The following is a 6995-nucleotide window of genomic DNA, read 5'->3' on the forward strand; positions in this document are numbered from 1 at the left end:
CTTCTGTCTCTAAAAACCTTCATAATTATAGGACAAAGCCTCTGTATGTACTATACTGAGCTTCTGTCTCTAAACATGACAAGTTTATTAGACAGAGGGTATGAATAGTCCAATCACGAGTCTCTGTATGAGTTCCTAAGGTATGTAATCTTTCACTCAACTATACTCTTGTTTCATTTCAAATCCAAATGAACTACTTTAGAATACAGCACCTCTGTATCCCAAATACAGAGCTTCTGTCTCAAAATGGTTGTATTTTCTACATGACCCAAAGTATGGATTTTCTTCTTTTTATCTAAGTATTCTAAAAATTAATATATTATTTTTAATAATAGGCGTTCAATTCTTTATTTTAGTATTTTAAAATTAGCTGTCATTTACAAAAGCATCACCGCCTGTATTTTTAATGTTCCAAATATGGGAGGCACCAATTATAGCCTGTTAGGCCACGTGGCATCTCCCCACAGGTAGGTGAATTAATCGCTTCAGTTTTTGACGCTTTGGGGGAAGATTTCACTCGAGTGCCTATAAAGTTTTTACTATTTAAACGAGTTACTTTCCCCCAAATCATCTTTTACGTGTTCAAAAGTTCTTCAACTATTCTATTGTCTTCAAGCTCTCAAAGAACAACCGCCATTGATGAACACAGAGCTTTCTGAAACTTCAATCCATGGTCGAATCAATCAAGATTTCTTCAAAATAAGTTCTTCAAAACCCTTCTCCACACCTATAATCAAAGAATCAAGAACCGATTCAACAAAACCCTAATCTTTAAAAACCCTCATCTAATTCACCCAAACCTGCAACATGTCTTCTTCAAACTCCGCAAACTCCCATACTCAAACCACTACACTCAAAACAGTGGAAGAAACAAGCCAAAACGTTGTTCCCCTTCCACTGAAGCCTAACAATCATGCCCTGTACCTCACCTTGGATAGTTTTGAACCCAAGATTCGCCCTATCATTGATGTTCTTCAACATCATTTCTTGAACCCTGCCTTCAAAAATTCTGACAATGTTGTCCCTGAACGCTTCATTCAGGAGTTCTGGCAAACCTGTGCCGTCACAGAATCCCAACATGGGATTGTTAGAGAATTTTACGTACCCTCCTCCAAGGAGTACGTTACTGTAAGAATTTCTAGGTCACTATTCTCGCGTGTTCTTCAAATACCAACCAAGACTGACCTTGGTTTGAGCGAGTATGCCCCTCTCCCATCTGGGGATGAATTAGTGGCCTTCTTGAAGATGTTGGGGGTACAACCAGGCGATTCAGTACCCCTCACAATATCGAAGACAATACCTACCACCAATATGGAACCCAATGTTCACATTGGTCAACCGTTCATTGATAGGGAAAAATTAGGAGTCTCGATATGTGTTCAACCAACATCTTGCAAATCATGTACGCTATCTTTTTTGATATATCTCTGGATTACTCCTTGATCCTGTACACGAAGTTTAAGGCTGCAGTCGCCAAGAAGTGCCAGGAGGCCGCAAAGGGAAAGGACCTGCCAGCTCTACTATTTCCTTGTTTTCTGGGTCTTCTTCTAAGACATAGCATTGACGAGCACAATCTCGATGTTGCAAATATGCCTGTGCACAAAGTAAATGTACTTTCAATGTACAAACCTACAATGCACAAGGAAGGGTATTCTATAGAGTGGCCAATCCCAATGAAGTTACTGGTGTACATGAAGATGAGGGAGATAAGGAAGGGATATAGACGTGTACGCAAGGCACTAGAACCAGTGCCTCGAACCCCAGCACGCATAGGGTTAAACCAAGAGGGAGAGGAAGTAGAGGAGGCACAAAAGCCTCATGCAGAGGATGAGGGAGTAAGGCAGGAGAGGGAGAGGGAGAAAAAGAGGAAGAGGGTGGAAGCAAAGAAGAAGAGGGAAGAAAGAGAAAAAATAAGGAAGGTAGAGGAGGAGAGAGAAGAAAGAGAAAGAGACAAGATGAAATAGCTCAAAAGGAGGAAGAAGAAAGAGTTAGAAGGGAAAAATCCAAATGAGACTTGGGGCTCTTCTCAAGTTCTAAAGATGAAGAAGAACAAGAGTGTCAAGATGCTGTTGGGTCTAATGCAGCAAATGACGGGGAAGATGCTCTTGATGATGATGTTGCTGGGTCTAATGCAAAAAATGGCAGAGAAGACACCCTTGATGATGATGTTGGCATAGCAGTTGAAGTTGAAGAGAATGAAGAGGACGATGAGGGAGAAGGAGGAGTAGCTGCTCTGCCTCAAGAAGAGGTAGAGAAGCCTAGGACCGTGAATAGGCACATATATATTCCTTGCCTAACTCCAAGTGCAAACACATCTTCTTACTGTTGTGGTCGAAACACAAAGATCATTGAACAAGAGGTGCACACCTCGAATCCAAACCAGCCAGAGGTCGCATCTGCCTCTAGCCAAAACAGCCAAAAGGAAGCCATACTTCAGGGATCACCCTCTCAAAAGGGTGAAACCTTTGAAAAGATAAGTGGCATGTCTCCCCATGCCACGCCACGTTCCCATACCGAGGAATTCGTTTCCTCTACATTAGTTATTTCCCCACATTGTTCAGAGCAAGGAATAGGTGCACAAGACTTAGAGATTCTCGACCAGTCTCCTAGCCCACTCGTGGAGGGTCCTTTGGCAGTCTCTGAACCTGTTGAGGAAACTCTTCACGGCAGAATAGCGGTAGTTCCTTCTCCCCTAAGTGAGACATAAGGATCCGCTGGAAATCCTTCCTCGACCAACATTCCACACGTCGAGACAGAAGGTGTCCTAGGAACAAGGACTCAATCTGGCCCATGTGCTTTGCTCCTTGGAGATCCTAAAGACCAGAAGGTGTCGGTCGACCATGTCACTTAAACAGCGATGAATGCTCTAGTTGACCGTCTCTTTAAAATGGTGGCCAACTTCACTTTCGACTTCAATAGCACAACCAAGCAGGCAGCAGCCGAGGTGCGCCATTCGTTGGTAGCCTTTCAATAACACATGGATATGGAGATTCTAAAGCCCACAATGGAAGCATCAAAGATCGTTGAGATCATTGATGCCATGCCACCAACAAACATACAAAGACCAAAGAGGAAGATAGAGCCACCCACTGCATGTGTCAAGGGCTCAAAGAAAAGGAGGCTTAACGATAATGAGGACCCAGACCAGTCTGGCCCTCAAAGTAGTCAAGAGGGGGAGAACTAGCCAGCAGCCACTAGAAGCTCTATTCCAACGGCTGCCGCCTCTGCCTCTGCTCCTAGACAACAAGTGCAAGCACCACTAAGGTTGCATAGGCACATGCAAATGAGAAAAGAAAAGGAAAGATGTCTGCTGCATCAGCAGTAGAGCTAGATGGGTGAAGATGACGTGATCCAACTACTTTCTGTGTACACCTCTTCATCCTTGTCAGAGCCCCTATCATCCTCCGTAGAGTATGTCATGCAAACTACTGCTCCATTTGCATAGAGGAATGAAGAAGAAGATGTGGTGGTAGTCAACACCATTGATCCAGAATTTCTTAGATGCCAAGAACCAGAAGTGGTGTCTATACCAATGGTTATCCTACTTCAAGAAGTGATTGTTGATGCACCACCACCACACCGAAACATACATAGAGCCAAGGTCCCTATTCAAAGGACCAAAGTCCTCACACCTACGATGAGGTAGGCCGTTCTAGTCAAACCTCGAAAGCTAGAGGCGGTCAACAGCAGCAAGCCTTAGAGCTCCAAACGACCCGCTGATCAAGTACAAGAGATCAGGGATCATATGGATGCAATGATGAGGCCTATTCCCCACAATAAGCCAATCAAGGACACTACAGACAGCAAAGAGGTCTACCAATTTCTCCACAACCTGATAGAACAAACGACGTTTAGCCAAGAGCATCTTAATTCCTATATAAAATGGTGGAAGCCGCTCCACAATGGTAAAGTCTCATCTTGTGTGTTGGCCGAAGTTACAATGTCAAACGAGACGCTTATCATCTAGATCAATCTTCATCCAATGCTTCAATAGCACATTAGGCAGAGGTTCTTACAGTGTTTCACTCAAGCTGTTGCAGCAGTCCACTCCATTGATGGCATCAAAAAAATCCTCAACATAAGAAGATGAACCTTTGCACATAACCAGATTATATTTCATGAATATACGGTTGAGAGGACCCATGGATAGATTAGCTCCTTTACAGATTGTGATCTTACAAATCTGAATCTATGGGACCTTCGATCTCTGTACTTCTATACGGACAACAAGAGGGATAAGAGGATGAAGTATGCTCTGGCCAATTTAGCGATCAGGCAGACGATGACATACCTCCTAGAATTCAAGTGCAAGTTCGACTTCCAATAGGCTCTGCATATGGGAATAGATCAATTAAATGTCACTGCGCCTAATGAAGATCTGAACGGCATTAAACACATTCCCCCGTGGACGGTGCTGGTGGAACTAGTGGTAGGAGTGGTCTTTCGAAATAAGTAAGGAAGAAAAATTTTCTTTCGACAACACCAGTGCCTGAAATATTTGAACTCTACTCTGTGCTTTATAAATAACAATCTACTCAGAACTAGAGATAATTACCCTGGTGTGAAGGAAAGGTCGAAAATTATAATCAGATCTATAGAAAATTTGTTGGAGTTTCGTGAGCTTCTTAGGAGGTTCACAAAGCTTCAACACGTCTAGGCCTTTCTCTTTTGTAAGAAACTTCTATCTTTTGATTTTAGAATTCAAGTATTGTAATTTCTTTTCCTAGTATTATATTCATTAGATAGTCAATGTAAAATAGAGGTTAAGTTTTCAACCTCTGGCTACATTTAGACTTATGTTTTTTATTCGAGTAAGACTTTGTCTTAGTTACACTTCGGGGGACATTGTTCGACCCCATCTTGTGAAAGTGTAAGTAAGAATCCTCTTACTCTAGTCCATAGGACTTAGTCTTTTGAAGCTGTCTGGACTAAGAGCTCTCACGCAGAAGAGATCATGAGAGAGTGATCTTACTCAAAGAGCCAAGCGTCTCACATACAGAGCCCGCGTTCTATTCTGTAGATGATCAATCCTTAAGCACCAAAAACCTTAAATGCTTGATACAGAGCTACACTCCAGACACAGAGCTTCTGCATAGTACATGCATAGTATATGCAGAACCTCTGCACAGTACATGTAGAGTCTCTGGTCTCCTAACTCCATGGAAAGCGTGCTTAGTTTAGATATTCTCGCAAGCATCAAACATAATCAAGGCGGCTTAACTTAGTCCGCTCCACTATTCAAGGGTCGTCAATGATAAGGATGCAGAATCAACGCTTAGAGTTTCAAGCCACAATTCTAGCAAATTTTGTTTGACATAGGCATATATAAGGAGGCATCCTCCTCAGGTTACAATTACCTGTGTGTCGAATTAGACTATAGCCAACTCTTGTGAGAATACTAGTTAGTTTGAGAATATCTTGTTACTTTCTTCTCATTTAATAAAAAGCATCCGACATATTCAAAGTCTTATTGTTTTCGTATCTTTCATTAAATATTTCGTTTGACCTTCAGTTGCATTGTTTTCATTCCATTCAATTGTGTTTTTGATATTAAGAGAATCTTGGTTCCAACATCATTGTAACAACTCTGCACTTTTGGATTTCCAGGTTAGGACCTCATTTCGGAATCTTCATTAGAAAACTAAGTCTTTTAGGATTAACCTTATTCAGAGTATGATCTTGAAGAGGTCGCCAATTCGATAAGAGGCTCTGGCGTTAGCCACAGAGGCTCTGGTGATAGCCACAGAGGCTTTGGCACTAGCTACAGAGGCTCTGGCAATTCTTCTCAAAGACTATCTTTTCACAGAAACTCTCTGTCTCTTCACAGAGGCTCTGGCATCTCTTTGCAGAAACTGTGTCTCTTCACGGAGGCTCTGGCATCTCTTTGCAGAAACTGTGTCTCTCCACAGAGGCTCTGACATCTCTTTGCAGAAACTGTGTCTCTCCACAGAGGCTCTGGCATCTCTTTGCAGAAGCTCTAAGTCTCTTCACAGAAGCTCTGGCGTCTTTTATTCGCAGAGGCTCTGTTGTCTTCTTTCTGAGGCGCTGGTTGCCCAAACTGATCATTCTGTTCGACAGCTAGTCTTGTTCCAGACTTGGACATTTTGGTTATTTTAGATTTTTGGGCCTTAATTTAAGGAAATATTTCAATTCCTTGGGATTGGGCTTTTAGAGGCCAGCCCACTTCCCTTCTAGAAGTCCTATATATATACCCCCCTTCCTCTTTTAAAAACTCTTCTTTATTCAAAAAGCTCTAGCCTTTTCTCGTTCTCCCTTTCTAAATAGTTCGTCACATTCAAGCCAAACTCTTCCCCCTGCAAGTTAGGATTGCTGCTGTGCTCGATTCATTTTTCTGCCTCATCTGCAAAAAGGTATGCTCCTAAAGTCATCTAATCCCCTTTAAAGTGTTTGATTTCATATTTTTCTCTTTCTACTCAACTCAAGTTTCGGATGGCGAGATTATCCACCGAAGACATGTATATGTCTTCATCAGATGATAATTTGTGACCTAGAAACCTTTTTAATTTCAAAAGAGAAGAAGAGAGTTCTTACATTTTAGGAACCAATTACACCTTTGTGTGACTTGAGTCCTGCATGCAACTCAAAATCAGATCTTCTATCTTATAGCTTTCCGAAATCTAAAGACTCCCAATTGTTTTCTTTTCTTWTCTGGATCTTACTCAAGAAATGAGAATTTAGGGTATTATCTGTCTCTATTCYTGGAAATCTAGAGTCGAAACCATCCCCATTTGATGCCATTTTTTGACATGCAACCCGTCTTGGGGGAGGTGTGCGACTCGAGGTTATAATTGTTCTTGGGAAGGGTATTAAACCCACCCAAAATCTTCAAATTCCAACAGATGGCGGCTGCCATCATCTGCTTTGGAAAGACATTAAATGATGTCATTATTTGAATTTTTGAAGTTATTCGTTAAGGCTAATGTTTAAGCATCCGCTACCTTGGTAATAGCATCTGACGGATTACCTTGAAGACA

Source organism: Cynara cardunculus, assembly GCF_001531365.2.
Source record: "Cynara cardunculus var. scolymus isolate 2C chromosome LG 3, CcrdV1, whole genome shotgun sequence".
Classification (NCBI taxonomy): Eukaryota; Viridiplantae; Streptophyta; class Magnoliopsida; order Asterales; family Asteraceae; genus Cynara; species Cynara cardunculus.